Source organism: Pongo pygmaeus, chromosome 19 (genome assembly GCF_028885625.2).
Source record: "Pongo pygmaeus isolate AG05252 chromosome 19, NHGRI_mPonPyg2-v2.0_pri, whole genome shotgun sequence".
In the NCBI taxonomy this organism is placed as follows: Eukaryota; Metazoa; Chordata; class Mammalia; order Primates; family Hominidae; genus Pongo; species Pongo pygmaeus.
In genome coordinates this window covers 98,969,832-98,996,446 of record NC_072392.2, presented here as the reverse complement: position 1 = coordinate 98,996,446, position 26,615 = coordinate 98,969,832, and the positions used below count along the sequence as shown (strand labels likewise).

Here is a 26,615-nt window from a genome sequence, read left to right as displayed (position 1 = left end):
CCAAATGGACTACAAGGTCACAGTAACTCGTAATGTTCTCAACATGTGTCTGCCCAGTAAGGGCAGAGTTACGTGAAATTTGTAAAATCATCGACTCTTTCCTTTATGTATTATTCAGTAACAATTCTTCCTTCCTTCCTTAATTTGCAGAAGAGGCAGACAAGAACTACAATAGCTGATTTATTATTCAAAGTCCAAAAAGAAAAGCTATTGCTTCCAGATGGGGCCAAATCCACTTCTGAAATGAGGGGGCTTCTATGGTCTCTCAGACGTGCTCAGAATCCCCCCACTGAACCTGAGAAACACCATCTCCGCTGGGAGCAACTCCGCCCTTGGGGGGCACTGGTGTTGTCTGCAGACAGGCTCGGTCAGCACTGCTGGGAGGAGTGGGCCCTGCTGGCATCCGATGGCAACGGCCAAGGGACCTGCTACACATCCTGCGACCGTCCGCACAGCACATGGGCACACGACCACCACAATCATGAATTAGCTGATCCAAATGCCATCGGGCCAAGCTGGAGAAACTCTGCTTTAGAGGAAAGAATGAAGCTTTGATTCCAATGAGGACACGTGGATTCTAGTCTAACAAGAAGCAAGGTAGAAGAAATCATGTATAACATACAGCACTTCCCTAAAGATGAAACACCGTGTGCATGTGTGCATATATAAATGTACCCAAGGTTATGCATACGTGTCATCACATGCAGTACACATATGATTAAAACATTTCAATGGTGACCTACAGAAGAAAAGATAAAATAGGCTCACCAGGACAGGAAGAGCAGCCAGGCTCCTTTCAATAAACCTCATTTTGTATATTTAACTTTGGACTCATGAAATATTTTACATAACTACAAAGCAAAATTAATTTTTTTTAAAAGTAATCCAGCCAGGCACAGTGGCTCATGCCTATAATCCTAACACTTTGGGAGGCTGAGGCAGGAAGATCACTTGAGGCCAGGGGCTCAAGACCAGCCTGGGCAACATAGGAAGACTTCATCAGTACTAAAAATAAAAATAAATAAATTAGGCCAGGCACGGTGGCTCACGCCTGTAATCCTAGCACTTTGGGAGGCCAAGGCAGGTGGATCACCTGAGGTCAGGAGTTCAAGACCAGCCTGACCAACATGGAGAAACCCCATCTCTACTGAAAATACAAAATTAGCTGGGCGTGGTGGCACATGCCTGTAATCCCAGCTACTTGGGAGGCTGAGGCAGGAGAATCGCTTGAACCTGGGAGGTGGAGGTTACAGTGAGCCAAGATCATGCCACTGCGCTCCAGCCTGGATGATACAGTAAGACTCTGTCTCAAAAATATAACATAACATAACATAACATAACATAACATAACATAACATAACATAACATAGCCAAGCATGGTGGCTTGCACCTATAGTCTCGGCTACTCAAGAGGCTGAGGTGGGAGGATGGCTTGAGCCCAGGAGGTTGAGGCTGCAGTGAACTATGATTCTGCCACTGTACTCCAGCCTGGGCCACAGTGAGACCCTGTCTCAAAAATAAATAAATAAAAATACAGGGTAATGTCACTTGACATCTGTGCCTAACATGAGAAGGAAGGGCAAGTGCCTCGGCAGCGGCTATGCCTCAGCAGCAGCTCTCAGTAACCGCATCAGTGGCGGTGCTGGTGTTGCTTTCTGAAACTGCCAGGTGTGGTGCAGGACAAGAGAATGGGTAATTACGTTGGGGTTCATGAACAATCTGAGCACTCCGTGTGGAAGGAAGCAGATACAGCTGTAGGACCCATGAGAGTAAGCAGACCTTGCAGACCTGAACCTGGATGTGTAAGAGCGCCTTCATATTTTATCTTTGAAACACACATAGAAAAAGGGGGCTGAACAAGGGTCAATGAGCAGCCCTGGAGCCCAGATTAAGCTCTCTATACCACTTCCCACGGAAGGAAACCAAGACTCCCTGGAGACAGAGACGTGGCTGATTTCAGGCCTAGGGCAGAAGAAGTACAAAATGGCACAGAACATGCTGGCTTGTCATACCATATCAAAATGAAGCAATTGAGGACCGCGAGAGCTGCATCACAAGGCTCAGGGGCCAACACAAAGACGGAACGAAGCGGACATCGGTGAAGAACGAATGGAGTAAGTCGTGCATTCAACAGGGTGGCCACACACGCCACACCACACACACCTATGTGCACACACTGACATGCATGCACACACACACATCACATCCACACACACCCCCACACTAGTCACCTTTGAGAGAAGCTGTGAGAAACGAATGCAGTAGGTAGTGCCTTCAACAGGGTGGCCACACACATACCACACACACACCTATGCATGCACACACGTGCATGCACACACACACACACATATATCACACCCACACACATACCCCCCACACACACCCCTTACTAGTCACCTTTGAGAGAAGCCCACACACGATTTTGAAAACTGGTTAATAAAGGAAAGCAAGTATTGATGCTGGCTTTCCTCTATGACTGTACCTTGAGCTATCCAAATAATTGATGAGAGGGTTTCTTTATATAGAGATACTCCAGTTAACAAATAAGGACAGCTAAGCACAGTGGCTCGTATCTGTAACCCCAGCACTTTGGGAGGCTGAGGTAGGAAGATTGCTTGAGGCCAGGAATTAAAAACCAGCCTGGGCAACATAGCAAAATCCTGTTTCTACAAGACATTTAAAAATTAGCAAGGCATAGTGTCATGTGCCTGTGGTCCCAGCTACTTGGAAGTCTCAGGTGGGAGGATCGCGTGAGCCCGAGAGTTTGAGGCTCCAGTGAGCCATGTTTGCGCCACTGCACTCCAGCCTGGGTGACCAAGTGAGACCCCCCGTCGCAAAAAAAAGAAAAAAAAAAAAAAGAATGAAACAATAACACCATCTTTTCATAATCTCTAATAAATAGATCCAGGCAATGATCATCAATAGCTGCTAATATCACAGAGGGACAATCAGATATCCTAAAGCAAGGACACAGCACCACACGTGAAACATTCCCCGACTGAACCAGAATCTAGGGGAGCCCGGCTGTGTCCACCACCTAGAGGAAATCCAAGGAGCAGAGGTGAGTGTGGCTCACTCAGGGCAAGCAGGGGAAAGCCACTGACGAGATCGAGACCACGATAAATTCTACAGGCTACATGATCCAGTTTCTTCAACCAATCAACTGCAGGAAGAGACAGGCAGACAGGCGCACAGAGAGTGCTGGGGTGAGGGACTGACTTTTGGATTAATTACATAGATTAACACAGTAGATGAAATAACTCACAATACATTCACCTTACTTGCATCCTGATTCAAACAAACGTGTGAGTGTGTGTGTTTAGAAGCATACTTATCTTTAGAGAAAGTAAATCTTTCTTTCAGAAATACTGACAGATGAAATTACATGAAGTCTGGGATTTGCTTCCTAATCAGCCAGGGCAGTGGGAAGGAGGGACTGGGTGGGGGCACAGATGAAAGGAGACTGGAACTGGCAGCTGAAAACGACTGAAGATAGATGATGGGTATATGTTGAAATTTTTCATAATAAAAAGTTTAAAAATAAACAAATGAATAAGCCATAAAAACAAATAAAGAAGCAAATGAGCAAACACGTTTGAAAATGTTTCAATGATTAAAAGACTCTCCCCTAGTATGCTTTTACATGTAACAATGGTAAAGTAAAGTTTGCTATTTTAATTAGAATCTGCCTGCATGAAGCGTTTCTCCAAGTTGCGGCCAGACATTTTTAAAAGGTGTCTAGACAGGTAGAAATCTTAAATGTGTTTTTAGCAAAGGTACACACACCAAAAATCTGAAAGATTATCATACCTAGAACAATATGTTTTCTATTGAATAGGAGAATGTTTGAGGGCACTGATAAAAAATTTTAAAAATGAACATAAAAAAGGAAAGAAAAATACGTTTCATACGCGTAAAACACTGATAGTGATGTGTCTCGAAAAGATCTTCTCCAGTCTCCAATGATGGTGAAAGGTAGAATGAGCCTACGCACGGCCTCCAATCAGCTTTCTGACTTTTCACTGCAGGCCAGCAGACATGGAGACCATGCTGTGCTCTTGCACTTCCTCGCTAGCCACCTGACGAAAACCTGAAATCTAGTAAATTCCTCATAACAGCAATCCTTGGTGCTTACAAAGCACTTCTAGCCACAATATCTCCTCTGACCACATGCATAAGACGAGGCCTCACTGCCCACACTTGGCAGAGGGCTCCAGCGATGGCTTCGGAAAGACGGATGTCAGGGAGCAGGTGGCGTCCTCTGCCCCTGCTCCACCTAGAACTCTTCCCACGGGGGAGTGCATGGTTTCTGTGAGTAAATAAATGATTTATCATGCAGACTCCAAGATGCAGATGCAACTTCTCTAGGAATAATGTTGCCAAGGGGAACATAAAAGTGAACGTGTTCATCTGCTGACTAGCTTCTGGCTGTCTGGGGAGATGAAAGTATTTACTGACCTCATAAGGTAGTCCTGTCACTTTAAGAATGCTGCACAGACATACTCCGTACACAGGAAACCGTTTGATAAACGTTTAAAAACACTTAAGGTGCCATTTTTAGGCAAAGTCATATCCAAAATCAAAAACGCCCCTTCCCTGCACTTAAGTTTTATCTTGCAATTTTATCAGAACGGCAACAGGGCAGCTGCCGTTCCGCAAGGGAGGCCACCTCTACCCCTTGAGGTGCCTTGTGTAAAGCAGAAAAAGGCACTCCCTCTGGGCAGACTCACTCGCCCAGCAGGCTTGGGGTGGAAGGGCAGAGAGCCTGTGTTCCAACATGCGCCGGCCTGGGCCAGGCAGCAGCCCCAAGCTGGCCAGTGTCCTCAGAGTCGATTCCTGCCACTGCCCTAGAGATACATCTAGTTTAAATAACAGTAACCGTAAAATTAACAAAAAAGGGATGGAGCAGAGAGTAACACTGGCTGCCTCTCCAGCTCCCTTCTTCCCAGCCAGCATAGCACCAGAGATGCTGAAAGTGCCCCAGGCATCAAGTCTGGCCAGTGGAACCCATGGGAAGCCAGTGAAACAGTGTGCTCAAAGAACGGCCGTCCCTTCTTCTTTCTCCCTTTGAGCACAACTGTGAGGCTGTGATGTTTGGAGTGGTGGCAGCCTTCTTGTCATCATGAGGGAAAAGTCAAGAACACAGAGAAACTTATCCAGAACCTGACAATACTGAACCATTTACCTTCAGACTTCTTGATAAACCTTTTAATTACCGATCCAGAGAGAAATGGTTGAGGGATGAACTTTGGACACCCACAAAGCCCATGCTTATACCAGTTTTCTGACCTTAGCAAAGTCTTTACCTTCTTTGTGCCTCTGTTTCTTCGGCTATAAAATTGTGTGTGTTTGGGGCTGGGGGTGAAGGGAGTGGACAGGATAGTGTCTAACTTCTAGTTTCTGTGAAGATTACCATGAGCTAATACATCAAAAAGTCCTTTGACTAGTGCCTGGCTAACAGGCAGCAATGCTACGTGAGTGTTCATAAATGTCATTTAGCAGGCATCTGATTACTTATCAATAAAAGCATCCCAATTAATTATTTCCCCCACTCAGGTACTCAACCCCCACTACATGCTTTGGGCTACAGCATGGAGACTGTCTGCTGAGTGGAGGTGGGTGTGGCCAATGTGAAGCTAATGGTGCTGAGGTGAAGCTTCAGGCAGTACCAGGATATGAAGCCACATCTTTTGAGACAGGGGCCGGCAGGCGCTGACCTGGGTACACCAGCGGCGATGGACAATGGAGGGTGAAGTGAAGGCAGTGCGGGCATCCCATTTCTGAGCTTCCTACAACTCACTGTCAGCCTCACTGCATTCACATTTTAAAGCTTAAACACTACGCGGTGAAGCTACGCCTCCGTCTCAGGAAAGGAACGCTCTAAACAGGCAGCCTCGGAGATCATCAACACCCACGGCGCTGCCCCTTTCATTCCCCTTCTGAAGCCGATGACGATCATTCCACGGCTGTGCTGTGGCACTCACTGTTCGCATTTCTCCATGCAGACACAGAGCACAACACCCAGCTCAACACACACCAACGGGTGCCCACCAAGTGCAGAGCAGTGTGCTGGTGTGGGGCAGATGCAGGGGAGACCCACTCACCGAATGAGGTCCCTGCCCTTAATCAAACAACGACACAGAAAACAAGACCTGGACGCAAATAGATACAGTGCAGGCAGAATGCTAAGGGCACCGGAGGAAGAAGCTCAAAGACGGTGGTTCCTTGTGGACAAGTGACCAGTGGCAGAGTCCTGACAAACGTTGGCTGAGTGGGACTGTGGCTTGATCAGATGACAATCTCAAGGAGCACCCCACGGTGCATGTGAAGGATGGGGTGGTGGAACGAGAGACAGGAAAAACAGGAAGAGAGTAACGAAGGACAAACGTCAACCAGACTGGGAGGGTCAGAAGACTAGACGGCGAGGAGAAGCGGGAGGGACAGAACTCTCGGCAAAGAATGCGCCAGAGGCCTGCCCTGTAGGCGCTGGCCATCAGCACTTCGCCTGCAGAAAAGGGGCCTGCCCTGCCAAAAGCCTGACCACAAAGCCTCAGTTATTAGGAGGCATTGCGTGGGGTGATGTATTTTGGTTATGGAAGACACAGACAGACAGATTCCACTCTCTGGTTACTGAACTGAAAGAACAAAACAGTTTGCCATCAGCTCTGACTGGAACTGATAGATGCAATAAGCTGTGTGATTTTAACCCGCATAGCATCTGCTTTTAAGGCCTCCCATTAAAGTAAATCTCATTCAAGATTGAAAATAAATTTCATGGAAGGGTCCCAGGTCCAACAGCCTTACTCTGAAGCGCAGGTGCTCAGGAATCACATAGCTCGGTGAGGGGCTGGACCACTCATCCTCTCACAAAGCTGATTTTGTAAAAGTCAAGCAAGTACCTCTTCATATTTAGTGCAGTGCTTGAGACACCGGCCTCGTCAGAAAAGAGCCTTTCTTTCCAGCCTTCCCAGGAAGAGCACTTTCTAAGAGATGGATACGCTGCTGAGAACTCTGAATTATGCAGTACGAAGTGTTTCAAGAGAGAATACCAATGAGTCCCGAAAGGTAAATACTGTAAATTTACCTTTCTCTTCATTCGTGGGGAAGAAACACAGCTTTGTCATGAGGGTAGAACCGCACTAGACAGTGACGCACTTAAGTCTCAGTTTTCTAATCTGTGAACTGGGAACAATGGTTGTGTCTACTTCAAAGGAGTTGTTACGCATCCTGGCTAACACGGTGAAACCCCATCTCTACTACAAATACAAAAAATTAGCCAGGCGTGGTGGCGGGCGCCTGTTGTCCCAGCTACTCGGGAGGGTGAGGCAGGAGAATGGCATGAACCCGGGAGACAGAGCTTGTAGTGAGCCGAGATCGCGCCACCGCACTCCAGCCTGGGCGACAGAGCAATACCTCAACTCACTTATAATAAAAACAATGCAGATGCAAATTAAAACTACACCGAGAACATTTCTCATCTCCCAGACTGCACGCACTGGCATACACTGAAAATGCAACAAGCGACCCTGAATGAGGCATGACTCCAAATGAGGGGCTATTCCGAATGAGGCGCTCTCCTATGTTGCTGAGGGGAATGTAAAAGGGTACAAAATCCTGAGGTAGGAAGGGAATTTGACAATAACTAGAAAAAAACTACATACACATTTTTCCACCCAGCGATACTATAAATTTACCTTGAAGATACAGCCTTAATACAAAATACATCTGAACAAGGTTATACAATGCGGTATTATCTGTAATTGCAAAATGTTACAATGTTAAGACGTCCACAAAAAAAAAAAAAAAAGAGTTGTTATGAAGCTGAGGTGAGTTTATGCATAGCAAGTGCTGAGCCCCACATCCGGGCCCAGGAAGACTCAGTGACCAGTACTCTATAAACCATGGCCCATCCTCCCAATCCTTTATCTTAGAGACACGTATTCTCAAAAATGAACAGCACCAGATGGGTCAGAGGTTTGAATCCCTTCTAGAAAGCCTCTAACCATGTTTATGTCCCTCCAGGCACAGGATGATCCTGCCCTCCGCAGAGGCCACCAACATGTCAGAAGAGCTCTGAGGACTGGAAAGTGCCCCCACCTGATGAGGAGAAATAGGGTTCTTGTCGGGCATTTCCGAGTGCTGCTCCCAGGACGACTCTGGGGGTCCATCTTACGCTTAGGACTAGAGGGAGTTCAACAGCCAGAGGCAGCTGGGAAGAAGCTCAAAGAAGGCACCCCACGATGTGGGGAGCAGCAGCTGTCACTAGGAATTAAAAGTCATGGAAATATAAATCATTCCATGAGGCAAATGGCAAAAGACATGTCAGACAATTTGCAACAACAACAACAACAAAAATATATATATATATGGAAATGGCCCTAAATATACAAAAATATTAGCCAGGTACAGTGGGTCACACCTGTAATCCCAGCACTTTGAGAGGCCAAGGATGGAGGATCACTTGACCCCAGGAGTTCGAGTAACATAGCAAGACTCTATTTCTACAAAAAAAAAAAAAAATTTTGTTTTAATTAGCTGGGCATGGTGGCATACGGCCGTAGTCCCAGCTACTCAGGAGGCTGAGATAGGAGGGTCACTTGAACCCAGGAGGTCGAGGCTGTAGTGAGCCAAGATCGCACCACTGCACTCCAGCCTGGGAGACAGAGCAATGCCTCAACTCACTTATAATAAAAACAATGCAGATGCAAATTAAAACTACACCGAGAACATTTCTCATCTCCCAGACTGCACGCACTGGCATACACTGAAAACGCAACAAGCGACCCTGAATGAGGCATGACTCCAAATGAGGGGCTATTCCGAATGAGGCGCTCTCCTATGTTGCTGAGGGGAATGTAAAAGGGTACAAAATCCTGAGGTAGGAAGGGAATTTGACAATAACTAGAAAAAAACTACATATACATTTTTCCACCCAGTGATACTATACATTTACCTTGAAGATACAGCCTTAAAACAAAATACATCTGAACAAGGTTATACAATGCGGTATTATCTGTAATTGCAAAACGTTACAATGTTAAGACGTCCACTGAATAAATGCTGGCACTCACATAATGAAGTGCCATACAGCTCTCAAAAAAGGAAGAGAAAGTCCCTAGAAACTGACATGGAGTGATTTCCAGGACACGCTGTGTAGTGGGAAAAAGCAGAGTGCAGAGGAGCATGCCTAGTACACTATCTTGCCATGTAAGAGCAGCATAGAAGAAAATAAACATGGCCGGGCATGATGGCTCACACCTGTAATCCCAGCACTTTGGGAGGCCGAGGTGGGTGGATCACGAGGTCAGGAGATCGAGACCATCCTGGCTAACACGGTGAAACCCCATCTCTACTAAAAATACAAAAAATTAGCCAGGCGTGGTGGTGGGCACCTGTAGTCCCAGCTACTCGGGAGGCTGAGGCAGGAGAATGGCGTGAACCCGGGAGGCGGAGCTTGCAGTGAGCTGAGATCATGCCACTGCAACTCCAGCCTGGGCGGCAGAGCGAGACTATGTCTCAAAAATAAAAATAAAAATAAAAATAAAAATAAACATAAACATGTATCTCCTTATTTAAAAAAAAAAAGACAAGATATGCCTGAAAGTAATGAAACACAAGGCAGCCTGGAAACAGGATTGTGGAGATGACATGAGTCTAGCTTTACACAGTTTTGACTTGTGGAACCACATTAATAACTTACATACTCATAAAGTAAGAAATAAGCAAGGATAACAGAGCCCTAAAACGGAATAGAATACAAACTAAACCCATGAACTTGAGTACAGAGCAAATAACAGCCCTGAACAGAGGGGACAAAGCCCACCCAAATAACTCTGACCATGGCACCTACACCTGACTCCACCCCTCAGTCCACAGGCAGCAAATAACTGGGAACAGATACTGCATTCATGTGAGAAAGTTTGTTTCCAATGGTACGAGATGGCAATTCTGAATTTACTTCCTGTGTATTGTGGCCCCAGGCAACTGAGCAGTATGTTGAGGATGAGGGAGTCAACGCCGGTGAGCACTCCAGGAGCCCACATCTTGGCTTCTAAGTCCCATTCTGTAGAAAGGGAAGCAGGGCTCCCGGAAACGTGGCTGACGCCAGGACCTGGGTCATGGGGTGGAACATGAGGTTGTGCCTGAAAGCAAGGAATTGCTCAAAAATGAAGAGAACACATAAAAAAACACATGTACAGGAGTGAGCTTGGAAGGTGGCAGCCAAATCAGGGACAACTGGAGCATCAAAATAAACAATGACAGCAGCAGAGGATTTATGGGATAAAATAAGAATTTATTTTAGAATGATATAAAGCAATGAATGAAGAAATGAATGGGGGCGAAGAGAAGAAAAACATACAATCAGAAAATCAGCATTTGGCAACTATCACAATCATAACTGATGTGGGCAAGAATTATCCACGGGTGCAAAACCAGCACAAGGAACAGGGTAGGCACAGAGCCAGAGTCCTTATTACTTACAAAGGGAAAACAACTCCGCAGTGGAGAAATGTGGGGACGCCATCTTAATCGAGGTCAAAATGAGTATGGCCAATCACGGGACAAAATGCCATCAGCACCTCTGATGGCACCTGAGGAAGCCCCAGTATCACTTCTGTAGCCCTCCTGCCACAGATGCTTGCGGGAGGAGACAGGAGGAAAACGCAAACTGAGGATTAGAACTGAACTGGCCTGCGTCCTTCAAAAATATCCAGACTGAGAAAGCAACGCTGAGGAGGATGAAGTGCCATCAAAAAGCCGTGTGCAGTCCGGGGTCGGCTCCCAGGCCAGTGTGGAGGCTGCCACAGACAGAGCTGAAACAACTGGCAGTGTGTGACTAAGAAATGAAGTTGATCAGCTGAGCGCCTGGCTGGCGCCTGTAATCCCAGCACTCTAGGAGGCCAGGGCAGGAGGACGGCTTGTGCCCAGGAGCTCAAGGCCGGCCTGGGCAACACGGTGAAACCCCATCTCTACAAAAAATAAATAAATTAGCTGGGTGTAGTGGTACGTGCCTGTGGTCCCAGCTACTCAGGAGGCTGAGGCAGGAGAATCACCTGAGCCCAGGAGTTCAAGGCTGCAGTGAGCTATGATGGATCACACCACTGCACTCCAGCCTGGGGAACACAGCAAGATGCTATTTTTCTTTCTTTTTTTTTAAGAAAAAAAAGGAAACAACTTAGAACATAGGACTGAATCAATGTTATATTTCCTATTTTTGATAAATGTACTGTGGTTATGTAAGAGAACGTCCTTGTCCTCAAACTCTATAGACTCAAGTATTCATCCAAAATCATTAAGTCAGCAGGGCCACACTCCCTCTGGAGGCCCTGGGGGCAAATCCATTCCGGCCTCTTCCAGCTTCTGGTGGCCGTGGGCATGCCTTGGTGTTCCTTGGCCTGTGGCCATATCACTCCCAGCTCTGCCTCAGTCTTCACACGGTCTTCTCTTCTGTCTGACTCAAAGCTCCTCTGCTTCTCGCTCATAAGGACACCTGTGATTACATCTAGAGGTCACTCAAATAATCCAAGATAAGCTCTCCCTCTCAACAGCCTTGACCTGGCTGGGTGCAGTGGCTCACGCTTGTAATCCAGCACTTTGGGAGGCTGAGGCGGGCAAATGGCTTGAGTCCAGGAGTTCAAGACCAGCCTGAGTTACATAGGGAGACCCCTGACTTTACAAAAAAATTTAACAATTAGCTTGGTGTGGTGGTGCAGGTCTGTAGTTCTAGATACTTGGGAGGCTGAGGTGGGAGGATAGCTTGAGCCCAAGAGGTTGAGGCTGCAGCGACCCATGACTGCACCACTGTACTCCAGCCTGGATGACAGAGAGAGACTGCTTCCGGGGGGAAAAAAAAACCTAATCACATCTTTCACCACATGAGGTAATATTCACAGGTTCCAGAAAATACGATGTGGCTAATCTTTTGGGGGGCCAACGGACAGCCTGCTACATCATTTTAAAGAACTGATAAGATTATGTCACATCAAATACAGGAAGATTCCATATCATTTACCAATATTCTAATACACCGAGAGAATATTTAGACAATTCATTCTTCCTCAGTGTTCATGACAGGAGAGATTGTAACTACGTTTATTATCTAATTTTTCAGCCAAATATTTAAGAATCAAATGAAATTCAACCTCGTGAAGGTGTAAGAGAACTAGAAATGTTGAATCACACACACAGAATTGGTCCTCGATACCGCACCACCGGCGTTCCCTACACTCCCCAAAGCGCTCGAGAACTCGCCCACAGTGCGAGGTGCCCCTGAACTGTCACCTGCCAGGGACAGCGGCGGCGTGAGGAATGCACACAGCACACGCGCACTCTAGCAGGGCAGCGTGAGGACGGAACGAGAGCCGCAGCCCCCAACTTTCTGCCGTGAGGCCCGGACAGCACCAGTGTTTCCACAACTCAGGCACTCTGCTCTTTATTTAGTTTCAGATGACTCTTAAAGATGCTCTTTTCCTAGGAGTTATCGATCTGAATAAAAAAATAAAGCGAGACACTCCACTGCCGCATTTGGAGGTGGTGTTTTGCTGACTGACACTAACTGGCCTCCGCAGAACACGTGGCAGGTGCTATAGAGAAGATGCCAAACCAACCCCTCCCTCCACGAGCCTGGACTCCAGTGCGCCAGGCCCCTCACCTCTGACAAACCCATGCACGCCTCGAAGCCCCGTCCTGAGTGGCTGTCTCCACTGTACTGACAATGAGCCTCACGGGCTCCCTCTCCTCTGCCGCCTGTGTGTTTGCTGTTGTCTCCTGGTGAAAACCAAATGCCAGCTGAACACGAAGGCCACATTTCAAAGCCCATCTGCTGGGTCTAGAGAGGGTCCACGTAACCTGTTCACGGATGAGCCCAGCACATACGTGCGACGCGGGATTTTATACGCGGATCTTTGCCTCGGCACGCAGGGCCACTTGCGAAGGAGCTGTATTTCTCTTCTGTCACTAACTAAATCCCCTCAGATGCAGCATACAAGATGCAATATGTCACTCATTGGCTGATCTAACAATTTATCCAACAAATACTGGGGGAGCCCTGAGTATTTTCTAGGCATGGTTCTGAGTTTTTGTCTGTTTGTTTGTTTGTTTGTTGAGACAGAGTCTCACTCTGTTGCCCAGGCTGGAGTGCAGTGGCTCGATCTTGGCTCACTGCAACCTCTGCCACCTGGGTTCAAGCGATTCTCCTGCCTCACTCTCCCGAGTAGCTGGAATTACAGGCACCTGCCACTGCGCCCAGCTAATGTTGTATTTTTAGTAAAGATGGGGTTTCACCATCTTGGCCAGGCTGGTCTTGAACTCCTGGCCTCACGATCCACCTGCCTGGGACTCCCAAAGTGCTGGGATTACAGGTGTGAGCCACCGTGCCCTGCTGATTCTAAGTATTTTAACAAACCCCCTTCAGAGGCACAGCACCATCATCCTGTCATTCTGTTCTAGGATTCCAGTTAGAACGGAATAAGTCAGCAAGAAAGAAAGGGGGTTCTAGACTTGAGATAGGGGCTGAGGTGAGACAATGAACAGGGAGTCTGAGGTGCAGGGCTGGAGTTCTGGTGAGAAGATGTGCCCGGAGGAGGAGAGCAGGAGCCTGGCAGCCCGAGGTCCTGCAAGGAGGAGCCAGCAGGCTGAGGAGGGCAAGAGGAAAAACAAGTAACTGTGACCCACTTGGGGGTCTTGGCCCTGACCGAGAACTGGAGGTTCCTCTCCAGGACAGGGACCATGGGGGCTCCCTCCCTCTCTCTGGACTCTGGGGGAGGTCTTCCTCTCCAGGACAGGGACCATGGGGCTCCCTCCCCTTCTCTGGGCTCTGGGGAACTGTGGAGAGGACACCTCATCCAGCCTGGGAGTGGAATTGTTAACCCTGCCTCTTGAGATGCTGGAAGAATTGGGAAGAAGAGAAAGCAGAAAAAGGAAGGCTGTGTAACTGACGAGATCTGGGCATACTTGAGGCAGAACTTTGAATGACAACAGCTAAACTGAGCTTCAAATAAATATATAAATATTAATTCTGAAGACACTTCAACTCCTTACAGCTATAAACTATTTATGGTTTACTTTTTCACAACCTGCCTTTTTCAAAACAGGATTTAAGTTAGTAAATAAGTTATTCTCAGAATAATAAACATTTAAAGTTTGCAGGCTCAAAAAATAAGCTAAGAGAAACAAAAAGGGAGGAAAAAAATGACAGAAATTCTTAAGTTTAAATGCATTCAAATGGGTCTGTAAAGGCATCTTACTATTCCTGAGCTGAGTAAAAAGGAAACGAAAACTTAGAGTAACATGATTAACCACCACCCCCCAAAAATCTTTTCTATGAGGTGAGGAATGAGGAGAACATGGCTGTGTGGAAGGCTCTTTCCTCCCGCCCTGTGCTCAGCAGCGGTGAGCCCGAGTCAGCCGACTGCCCTCCAGGAAGTGAGCCGAGCCGTCAGTTCACAAAAGACCTGCCTTTCTTTTTTTCTTTTTGGAGACAGGAGTCTCACTCTGTCACCCAGGCTGGAGTGCAGTGGCGCAATCTTGGCTCTCTGCAACCTCCACCTCCGGGGTTCAGGCCATTCTCTGCAACTTCCGCCTCATGAGTTCAGGCAATTCTCCTGCCTCAGCCTCCTGAGTAGCTGGGATTACAGGTGTGAGCCACTGCACCCGGCAGAGACCTGCCTTTCATCCAGAGGAAAGAAAGGGGACAAGAAGTAATCAATAACGGACAGTGTGAATAATCAGAAGAAACAGAGGCCACTTCTTGTAAGAGCGAGAGAAATGCCCTGGAAGAGAAACGAAGCCACAGTTGGAATAAAACTATCACAAACATCGCCCCCACCCCACGCGGCAGTGAAAGCCACTGGCTTGTCGGGCATGGAGAGCAGAGGGCTGCGATGACACACACAGACAGAGAGCATCTCTGGAGGGCCCCAATCCACGCACAGTGAGGAGTCACTGAACCGGAAAGATTGCAAGTGACTCAACGCCACGATACTGCAATCCCAGGGCACCGCTCATTCCACCTTCTTCATGCATTATTTAAAAACCCAAGAACCAAAAAACAACTGCACAATCTGAAGTTAGAAAACGTGAATGAGTGACTGTCTATTCTGAGTCAGGCGTTGCTTTGGCTCAAGTATAAACAGGCATAGCCACTGCTTTCCTTTCTTAATTTTTATCTTGAAATAATTTTAGATATTCGGCAATGTTGCAAAGCTAGTACACATAGCCTTAACCCAACATCCCTGACCATTAGGTCTTACCTAACAATAGTATAATTAACGAGACCAGAAACTCATTTGTACAATACTATTTGTTTGTTTTCTGTAGAGAAAGGGTTTTGCCACATTGCCCAGGCTGGTCTCAAACTCCTGGGCTCAAGCCATCTGCCTGCCTCAGCCTCCCAAACTGCTGGGATTATAGGCATGAGCCACCACACCTAACCTGTGGTTGTCCCTGTCTACAGGACCCTAAATTTCCCCTGCTGATTCTTCTTCCTTTTGCCATCCACCCATATGTCAAAAGGTCCTTCTCCTTCCTTTTTGTCTTTTTCTCCTGCAAACTTGTACCTATAGTTTTCTGTCAACTACCTACAGCCCAAGGTGGACAGGGCCTTGTGGTAGTGGGGAGATGGAGAACATCAGGAATTCCATGTTGGGCTGGGTGTTACCTCTTTTTACCATTTTCAAGTTGGAGTATATTGTGTCTTTCACACTGAGGACATGGCTTTTACAAAGTTTACTTTTCTCCTTCTTGTTCTTCTACATTATTCTGGAGGAAATACTTTGGAGATAGGAACCTAAGACACAACCATTTCATCAGCTACCTGGAAGTCCCCATCCCTTATTTTCTAGAAGACTAGAGACCAGTGAGCAATACTGATATCAATCCTGCTACCGCGATCATCGCAACAACACACCATACAGTTGAAGACAATGATGGAGCAGGAATCATATCCTGTGAAAGAATAAAGGAGTAGATATCTTTCTTGGGGTTTATTTTGTTATTCTTTTGTAAGGTAGAAAGGATTAAGGATTTAGGAACAGTTTCCAAAGAAAATGACATCAACGGCAAGACTTGATGCATGAATAGAATTTAACAAGTAGAGGAAGAGAAAACTGCCCAGCAAAAGCCTGAAAAGGTGGAACACACTGAAATGTCAGCAGTCAGGCTGGAGTCTGGTGAGAGGGAAGGTGGGAGGTGAGGCTGGAGTCTGGTGGGAGGGAAGATGGGAGGTGAGGCTGGAGTCTGGTGGGAGGTGAGGCTGGAGTCTGGTGGGAGAGAAAGTGGGAGGTGAGGCTGTGGTAGAGAGCAGGGACCAAATCAAGAGCAATTTTTCCTCCCAGGTAAAGAGTTCAGACTTTGTACTGGGGCCAACAAAAAGCTGTTAAAATGCTTTAAGCAGGCCAAAATCCCTCTCAAATGAAACTTAGAATGTCTCCAGAGTGGAGAGTAAGTGCCAAGTTGAGGAATTACTGTTCAGTCTTTGGGTTACACTTTCTTTACTGCACTTCAAAGACATGGAGAAGAGTTATGACAGCTGAAGAGCACAGAACTGAAGCATAGAATTGTGTCTCTCAGAGCACACTGTCAAAGGCAAACGTTAACATGGCAGTTAAGAAAGGGGTATATTCACTGCTAAAAATGAGAAAATGATTATTTTCTTATCACAATAAGAGCTCATCACAATAAACAACCAAAAGAACAACACGGCATAATGCAACAGCGTGCCCCTGAGAGCAGCCCTCCCGCCCTCCCAGGTCCACTGGCACGAGGCAGTACCTGCTCAGGAGGGGGGAAACGAAGTCCCTCACCTTTCTATATGTTCGGGTTTCCAGGATCTAACTGAAACTGATTATTAAAATAAAGCTCTCCCCCACACAGGTGACCTTATGTCAGATGAGGTGGCACTAGGTAAATGCCACCAGTCTGCAAATCAGGACGGCTGGTCCCGCTCTGCCCTGGCTAGTGATGAGCCCTGCACCTCCCTGACTCTGTTCTCCATGAGATACACAGGGACAGAGCCTGAGGCCACTGAGGCCTGCCCAGTTCTACTGCAGTGGGGGCCGCAGTTCAGCCACCATGCAGGCTTCCAGGCCTGGAGAAGCAGCCACCCTGCTACTTTACTTTTGGTTGCAGTTAATTAGCTAATGCTCCACCTCAAAATCCAACTGTATGCAGTATTCCAACCCCGCAGACCCTCCAGATGCTGGCACACCCAGTCCAGCCTCACTCACTGCAGAGACAGGGCACTGCACAGGAGCTGGTGCTGCCTCATCTGCCCTCAGGTGTCAATTCCAAGATGACCCACAGCGCTGATGTCCAGAGGTCCCGGGGGCCCTGACGCCTGGTGCTGGCTACCCTGGAACAGAAGAGCTGCTGGTTTCTTGACACGCTGGCCATTTTGTTTCTTTTGATACTATTTCCGAACTGTCATTTAAATCAATAGCCGGGGGTGACTCCATCTACACAGTGATTCACTTCCCTCAGAAACTTTTACATTTAATCAAATCCCATTCGCCATTCATCTTTACTTAACCACTTCTAACCCACTGGAACTTTCCATATCGATAAAGCAGTAGTAGGACATTACCATTTTGCATAAACATGACAAATTCCTTTGCCTCACACTAAGCAAAGGCTTGCTGACCTATCAATTTCCAGAATTACCTTCAATTCTTAGTAAACAAAACTATCCACCTAATGTGTATAATAATTTATCACACTTGATACTAGACACTCAGCTACATTTTCTATTTCTTTCAGAATTGTCTAGCTGTACACCTTTCAGATTTTGTGAGTTAGTGAAATTCACACTCTCAAAAGTATTTCATCATACCTCTTAATTTTAAGAGCAGGCTCTTGAAGAAACAAGCAAGGAAATCACATCTGCGGTAATAAAAAGACCACAAGCAGAAAATGTCCAGCAATGTGGTGGATTCAGGCTCCAGGTTCCTCTCACTAACAAGTGAAAATGCTTGGAGGTGGGGGGCAGACGAGCAGGCAGGGGCACGTTATGAAATTCACAGATGTGCTGGTGTGAGAGCAGTGAAGCTGGGGCCCAGCCCGGTGAGCAGACCAGCCAGGTTTCACGGGCCGTAGCCCATGAACTGGAGTGGGGCGTTGCAGTCATGAGCGGCCTGAGGGGCAGGAGGCAACGCCTAAGGCCCTTGCTGGTGTGGTGTCCGAGGGAGGGCATCCCTCCAGAAGAGTGGCCGTGCAGAGGGCTGCAGACCCAGAGCAAGGTTTACCCGAAAGTAAACCCACCCCACTGGGGCACTGCAAGGTAAATTTTCTGCCCCTCAGCCTAGTAATAAGTAGAGAGGAGGGATGGCTGGCCTTGACCCAGGTGTGATAGAAAACCTCAGACTGTCAGGACCTGTAAGTGCTTGATAGAAGCAAACTTCATAATCCTAAAAGAAGCCAACTTCATCCCAAGCTTCAAAGATTTCACATACTTCAATTTCAAAGAAAAATAACTGTCAAAATTTAAAAGGACATTAGGAAACAGGCACCATGACGAACAGCCAACAAAAACTGTAGCTGAATCAGATACAAAAAGACTTCAGATATCCAAATCAGAAATAAATAACTACACAGAATTTGTAAGAAAAAAACAACTTAAAATGAAAATGGAAAGGCTTCAAAACAGACTGGACATAGCTGAACAAAGAATCTGCGAACTGAGAATCATCCTAAATCTCCAACACTCACAGCTTCTCACAGTGTGTCTCCTGTCTTTCTGAAGCCAGGGGTGACTGAGTCCTAGTTGGAAGCAATTGGTCACCTGAGTATTCCTCCACGTCAGGACGATTCATTTCCACATTCTTAGTGTATATTTGATCATATCCCAAGATGGGTGGTATTGTCATTTACAAAAGTGTCTTGATCTTGTTAGACCTTATGTTGAGAAGTTTTTTTTTTTTGTTTTTTTTTTGTTTTTTTTTTTTGAGACAGAGTTTCGCTCTGTTGCCCAGGCTGGAGTGCAGTGGCGCTATCTCGGCTCACTGAAAGCTTCGCCTCCCGGGTTCACGCCATTCTCCTGCCTCAGCCTCCCAGGTAGCTGAGACTACAGGTGCCGGCCACCAATTTAGAACCAATTCAGAAGGATTACAGAAAACTCCAAAGCAAATGCATTCTCTTCTGGGCGTGGTGGCGAGATTTTAGCTAACCTCAGGTAGAAAAGGTAGGCGCATCAGCCAGGATGGCGCCTATGCCAGAGGCTGCTTGTTTTCCCCAGTATCCACCCCACCCTTCCCTAACTAGAATCCCCAGTTCTTTATTTGCGCACAGGCTCACCCAGATATTTTCCAACCTCCCAGTGAAAGTGCTAAGTGTAACTTTTAAGAAACATCCTTAAAGGAAAACAGTGGGGTCTTCTTCCCTACTTCTTCTTTCCGGAAAGGTGAAATGTACAAAGGGTTTTCATGTTCACGAAAAAAAACTATGCATGTACTTCAAAAAACATTTTGCCCCCAAAATAAACTTATACTAACTTGTTCCATAACATGTGTAAACAGGATCTAGTTTGAGACAATAAGGATAAGATATCAGTTTGAAAGGAGCCCTTATCAGAGCAACACAAATTCTGCTAAAATTGAAGCAAGAACAAACATCAAATTTATAATGAACCTTGGGTGAGAGAATGGTGAAATCATTGGTGCTTTACAAAAAGTTGATGGGGGCAATGCACCAAAGAAATCAGTAGTTCGCAAGTGGACAATTAATTTTAAGGAGGGCCAAGATGATGCTGAAGATGAAACTCTCAGTGGTAGACCAACCACACCAATTTGCAAGGCAAGACTTCATCTAGTTCATGCCCTAAGTGAAGAGGACTGACAATTAACAACACAAACAACAGCCAGTATCACAGACATCTCCATCGCGCTTACACAATTCTGATTGAACAATTACAGTTGAGCAAACTTTCCATTTGATGGGTGCCAACGCTGCACCCAGATGAGCTGCAGACCAGAGCAGAGCTTTAGACAGAAATCTCAAACAAATGGGGTCAAGACCCTGAAGCATTTCTTTGAAGAACTGAAACAAGAAATGAAACACAACTTTACCAGCACGATCCTGAAGACAAAGCACAATCAAAGCACCGGCTACCAAGAAGAAGTGGCTCCATCAAAGCAAGAGCAATCCGGATGACAGCGAAGGTCACGGCAACCGCTCTTTGAGATGCTCAAGGCATTTTGCTTGTTGGCTTTCTGGAGGCCAAACAACGATGACCAGCTGCTTGTTATGAGTGTTTGAGAAAGCCAAAGCTTGAGCAGAAAAATGCCCAGGAAAGTGTCACAAGGGAGCCCCCTCCACCTCCACAGTGACAACAGTGCTCCTGCTCGTTCCTTGCATCCAAAACAAGCATCCAACAACGGGAACTTTGTGACAGTTTTCATGGGAAATAGTCATTAAAATCTGCCTTACAGTCCTGATTTGGCTCCTTCTGACTTTTTTGTTTCCTAATCTTTAAAAAATTTTTATAGGAAACGTATTTTTCCTTCTGTTAATAATGTAAAAAGAGCGCTGGGCACGGTGGCTCAAACCTATAATCCCAGCACTTTGAGGAGGCCAATCACCTGAGGTCAGGAATTTGAGACCAATCTGGCCAACATGGTGAAACCGCATCTCTACTAAAAATACAAAAATTGGCCAAGCGTGGTGGCACATGCCTATAATCCCAGCTACGTGGGAGGCTGAGGCACGAGAATCGCTTGAACCCAGGAGGTGGAGGTTGCAGTGAGCCAAGATTGCACCACTGCACTCCAGCCTAGGTGACAGAATGAGATTCTGTCTCAAAAAATAAAATAATGTAAAAAGACTGTATAGACACAGTTAAACTCCTAGAACTCTCCGTTCTTTAGGGACAGATTAAATGGGTGGTACAGTCATTCACAAAAGTGTCTTGATCTTGTTAGACCTTATGTTGAGAAGTTTGTTTGTTTGTTGAGACAGAGTCTCGCTCTGTCGCCCAGGCTGGAGTGCAGTGACGCGATCTCAGCTCACTGAAAGCTTCGCCTCCTGGGTTCACGCCATTCTTCTGCCTCAGCCTCCAAAGTAGCTGGGACTACAGGCGCCTGCCACCACGCCCAGCTAATTTTTTCTATTTTTAGTAGAGACGGGGTTTCACCATGTTAGCCAGGATGGTCTTGATCTCCTGGTTTCGCGATCTGCCCGCCTCGGCCTCCCAAAGTGCTGGCATTACTACAGGCGTGAGCCACCATGCCTGGCTGAGAAGTTTGTATTTTTTTATTTTTTATCTTTTAATTCTGTTTTTGCATGAACTTTTTGAAGTCCCCTCATATACGCAATGGCTGGAGCTTGAGCAGCCATCTTGGACAATGAGGTAACCATTTAAAAAAAAAAAAAAAAAAAAGAATCTTTGCACAGCAAAGTCAACATAGAAGGAGCCCGACGCCTTGCTATGCTGGAGCACCAAACAGCCTTGGAATGACTACTTCTAGGGAATCTTAATGTGAGTGAACAAACTCTAATTTGAGTTACACAATTGTTATTTCCTCTCCCCTGTAACTCTCAGCCAAACCTAATCTTTATAGGGTGAGCATAAAGAGATCTCAACCTGACCTTCACAGAGGAAGTATCCAGGGCCACTCTTCCTCTCCAGTATCTGAGTCAGAACACTTCGTAATATAGTATCTGCTCAAAAACTTACCTTGTGATATTAGCCCTTTCTTTAAAATAAAGATAAATCAACCTACTAATCATTGTATTTTAAAAAGAAGCAATAGATTCAATGTACAATGGAAATAGCTGTTGGAACCTAGCCAGGGACATTTAATGCTACAACAGCTACTTGGAAATTAAGCCTCCAGTTATGTATTAAACAATGACAATAATTGCCTCCTTCAAAAATTCCATGGTCATCTTTGTGCGCAAAGAACACCATGCACACCACAATCCTTTTCCCCTACTGGTTACACTTATTTCAAAACTGAGAAGGTGATTCTACTGCCAAATGGAATGACTAATGACCAGAAGACCACAGGTCAGCCTAGAAAGAAAATGAAGGCTGCAGACGGCGTGCCTGGAGAAGGATTTTTGAAAGTATCCCCCTTGTAATATGAGTGGACGCCCTTCCCCAACAGACTTCTTTAAGTTCTTTTTTAAAGGAATGCTAATCTAATGAAAATCATTACAAAAACATGACTTGTGCCTGCAGTATTCTACTCAGCACTATTGACGCAGAGGGCAAATAGACACATCAAATGTCAAGAGCAGGAGGAAAGAAACCAATAATTAGAGAGTGTTCTGGCAAGAGGAGAGAAGAACCCAATAATTAGAGAGTGTTTTGATTTAACCGAGATGCTTCAGCAGGAACACACTCTCTCTCTCACATGCACGCCCATAAATTTGATTATCAGGAACATTGGCGCTTCCTACTGTGCCGAGCCTGGAGGAAAGGCCATTGGCTGCCGGGCAGCACAAGGACGAACAGCACAGGCTGCAGAGGGCACTAAAGGCCAGGAGGGGCCCGTGGAGCAACACGTCAGAGACAGTGAGCCCAGAGGAAGCAGGATGTGACTTGGACTCTGAGAAATGAAAGAAAAAGAAGAGAAATTCAGGACACAGCAAAACAGAAGAGGAAATACTGGGCCACACTCCAGGGCCCACGCTCTCCCCAGGGCCAGATGCTTTAGGGTAGCTCAATATGGGGGCAACCGACCTCCATGATCACTGACCCCGGCGAGGATAAGTTCCAGTGTGCAACCCAGCTCCACCACGGACAGGGCAACAAGGACGGGCATGTGCTCCCCTAGGACCAGAGAGAATCCGTTCCCCTGACCGAGGAGACCCTTGTGGCTACCGGGGAGGGTTTATGCTTAACAGGAATCAGAAATGAATGTGGGGGGAGTTGGGGGGCTGATTATCAAGGGTCCCACAAATTCAACAACTACCGTGTGTCGTCTACAGGCAAACGCCAGGTGCTGCTACACTACACATCTATTGTATACCAGAGCTGAATGCGTGTGTGGATTGCGGATGACCACCTGGCCAGGAGCTGGAGATACATCTGTTACCAAACGGATTACAATTCCTGGCCTCCTACAGCTCACAGTCAAGTGGAGAAGAGACCCTAAACACAATAAATACAAAAACTGCACAGTGTGTGAGAGGTAATGAGTGCCATCAAAAAAATAGGGTACAAATAGAAAAAGACGAAGCAGTGGGCAGGCATCATGTCAAAATCGAGTGCTGACAGCAATGCTCTGGATGGATAAAAGGCTTAGAAAAGGTCAGAAACAGAAAACTCTAATGGCAACAGTGGCATGACAGTGAGGCTTAAGTATAAAGACTGAGAATTAGAACAAGGAGTGGGAATGGAGAGGGAAGGCGCAAATTCCCGACACTGACAAGGGACGGGTAGGACCTGGTGACTAAGTGGATTGTGATAAAAAGAAGAGGGACAATTTGAAGGTGATGTTCTCCGTATTATGGTCGGAAATGAGACAGTTGTGACAAGAAATTGGCTTAAGGTCAAACCTTACAGTGAACAAGAAACCAAGAAACCCGGAGTCCGGTCTGGAGTCGATTTCACTGAGCAAGTCACTTTCTCTGTCCCAGCCTCACCACCTTATCTTTCAGATGAGGGTAATGGTTTTAAATTATTATTCAGATCTCTCGTACATCTAAAGCTTCCAATTTTAGGATGAATTCCACTTAGACAAGACAAATCTAAAGATACCTGAGTGATGTTGTGGACTGTTTCAAATACACAATTTGAGCAAAGACAGAGGCCAGGCCTCAAGAGGCATTCAGAAATCAAACATGAAAGTGACGACTGAAGAACAAAAAAGATGAATTATTTGAATAAGTATCAGGAAAAAAAGGAAGGGAAGAGGAAAGAGAGATGATCCACAGAGGGGAAGAGCTCCTGGTGCAGAAGATTGACCCTCCATGGAGAGGTCTGGGGGTCACCAGGGCGCAGGGGAGAAACATAACAAGACGTTTTAAGAATGAACTACTGGGCCAGGCGCAGTGGCTCATGCCTGTAATCCAGCACTTTAGGAGGCAGAGGCAGGCAGATCACCTGAGGTCGGGGGTTCGAGAACAGCCTGACCAACATGGAGAAACCCCGTCTCTATTAAAAATACAAAATTAGCCAGGCGTGGTGGCGCACACCTGTAATCCCAGCTACCCAGGAGGCTGAGGCAGGAGAATCGCTTGAACCCAGGAGGCGGAGGTTGCAGTGAGCCGAGATTGCGCCACTGCACTCCAGCCTGGGTGACAAGAGTGAAACTCCGTCTCAAAAAAAAAAAAAGAATGAATTACTGTATGCAACAGGGATGAGGTTCAGGGAAGTTCCCCAGAAACCACTGGTGCTATTAACACAGCGAGGGCAGCACTCCGGGTGTTCTGTGACTTACAGAATCTGTGCAAGGGCAAGAGAAGCAGAATCTGGACCCAGCTTTCAGGGAAGGCAGAAGGCCGGGACCAGTGGCCTGTGCAGCAGCTGGGAAATGCCCCCTACCCAAATTCCCACGCCCTACAAAGCCCCAGAAGCCCCCAGCCCCTGGCTGCTCCTGCTGGGCCAGCAGAACGGGAAGGTCCCACCACCTCCCTCGGTGCACACTCAGGGCAGCCTGGCCTCCGGCAAGCGTGTCCCTGAGCAAAGCCCTGGCTGCGGGGGCACCTGGCTCTCTAGCCTCTGTGGTGTGAGAAGCACCCGGGAGGCAGCAGACCCACAGCACTGCCACAGCTACTAAAGCTCTTTCTTTCATTGATATTCAACTCATCCTTTACAGAATACTGGACAGAATAAAATTTGACCTTTAAAACAGTTGTTCTTCTCTGAAATCATGGAAACAACATTCTCACGCTCAAACCCAAATGCGGACAAGCCGCTGTCCTGAGACTAAACTCCAGCAGGACCCACTCTGCCTGTGATCCCTGGGGCAGCCGCTCTGCTGAACAAAAGGTTTCTAACAATAAACAATGAGGAATAGTGACTGCCAGGTAGCTGGACAGAAAAGAGGAGATCCCTGCGACGCAAGTGACCTAAAGAGCTGGTTTTCACTTGTAAAAGCATAGGCATACGGCGGAGGCGTGCAAACATGGGAGACGGGGGTGTCATCTTTTCTGACAATGGTCATTGTTTTATTTTGCTGTCTGCTTGTGAGGAGGTCCTTTCTCCAGAAGCCTGGAAGAATGGCCACAGCCGACTCTCGGAAAACAAGTGCATGCTGAGGGGACAGGGCGCGAAGACCTCCTGCTGCCACCTATCAAAGGCCTTTCTGCAAAGATTACAAGCCTGCTCTATGACCTCAAGTAATACTTAGAACCCAGGCCTGCCAGCCTAGGAACATAATGAAAATTATCTAACTCTGTACTTTATAAAGCATAGTAATGAGTAAAAATGGATGGAGATGGAAGAACCTTGGAGATTATCAGGCAACCTCAGTAGCCACCCTCCTTGACAAGTTGAAAGCAAAATAACTCAATAGGATAAAGTTTGTCTAGTGGAGGCCCAACCTGCCTCTCCGCTACCCCTCAGGCCTGCTACACTAAGGGAAATGTGATAACTGTTTACTGCTACGGTATCTGAAACCTGCACTGAAGAACAGGGCAGGTTAGATGCCCGCACCTGAAACCAGACATTTTCTCCATGCAGTTTCCATGTCATCTGTTTGCATTAAACCCCCTGTGGTTCCAGAATCCCATCTGAAGGTCGTTCTGCCCACAGCATTTTTGCTGTTGACAAAATGGCAGACCCTTGTGGATTTTCCCACTAAAATGATTTCACAAAAAGGTTAACTTGTTTCTAAATGCCAGGCTGCCGGTGGGAACCAAATGAATGAAAAGCAATCACCTGACTGGTTTTATGTGCATTATCACAATCACAATTACACTACTCATTTCACTGAAAATCTTTCAAATCACCTCTGCAGGCTTAAGTCCAAACTGCAATTAGTATAAAGCAAATGAAGGAGCCTCCATATTTGTCCCATGAAACCACAAAGAATATTAACATTCTCTCCCATGTGTCAACAACTTGTTATCTTGGTCCCAAGAGACTCAGCTAAACAAAGGTCATGGGTACGAAGGGCTTACTATTTGCTATGACTTTCACTAACATCTTTAAAATGGGAAGATAAATTATGCAACTTTATTAACTCTGGGCATCTTAAGTCAAAATAGTCAAGAAAAATAAACTTTGAAAGTGGGATGAGTAGAAAAAAGAGCAACTCACGATGCACTTGTCAGCAAGGAAGGTGATCAAGTCCTTATCCCGTATCCACTCAAACACCTATTCCTTATTCCAGTAGGAACAAATGCAGAGTCCAGCCTGCTCCTCTGGCTTCCACTGGAATGTCTGCTCACACTTCGCCCACCTGGCCCAGCCCTGGTCTCCCTTCACTCCCAGCTCAGACATCACCAACTCTATGGCACTTCCCCCGGCTGTCCCCCTCCAGCCTCTCCAAGACCCGTCTAACTCTTCCAATGTGGTACGGACTCACTTCCCTGCCTCCCTGGGGGGGGCAACAAGCTGTACTGGAAAGATCAACATGCACCGGGGCAGGGATCCAGCAGAATCTACCATCAGCACTGGCACGCTGGGAAAGGGACGTGGAGACGGGAACGCCTTCCTCCCAGGGTTATTGGGA

At 46.7% G+C, this 26,615-nt stretch overlaps 1 protein-coding gene across 2 annotated transcripts in view; it reads right to left on the bottom strand.

The window, feature by feature from the left end:
- RPTOR (regulatory associated protein of MTOR complex 1) overlaps window positions 1-26,615 on the bottom strand; it is a 420,173-nt gene that overhangs the window by 269,299 nt on the left and 124,259 nt on the right. The gene's annotated exons all lie outside the window — the stretch shown is intronic.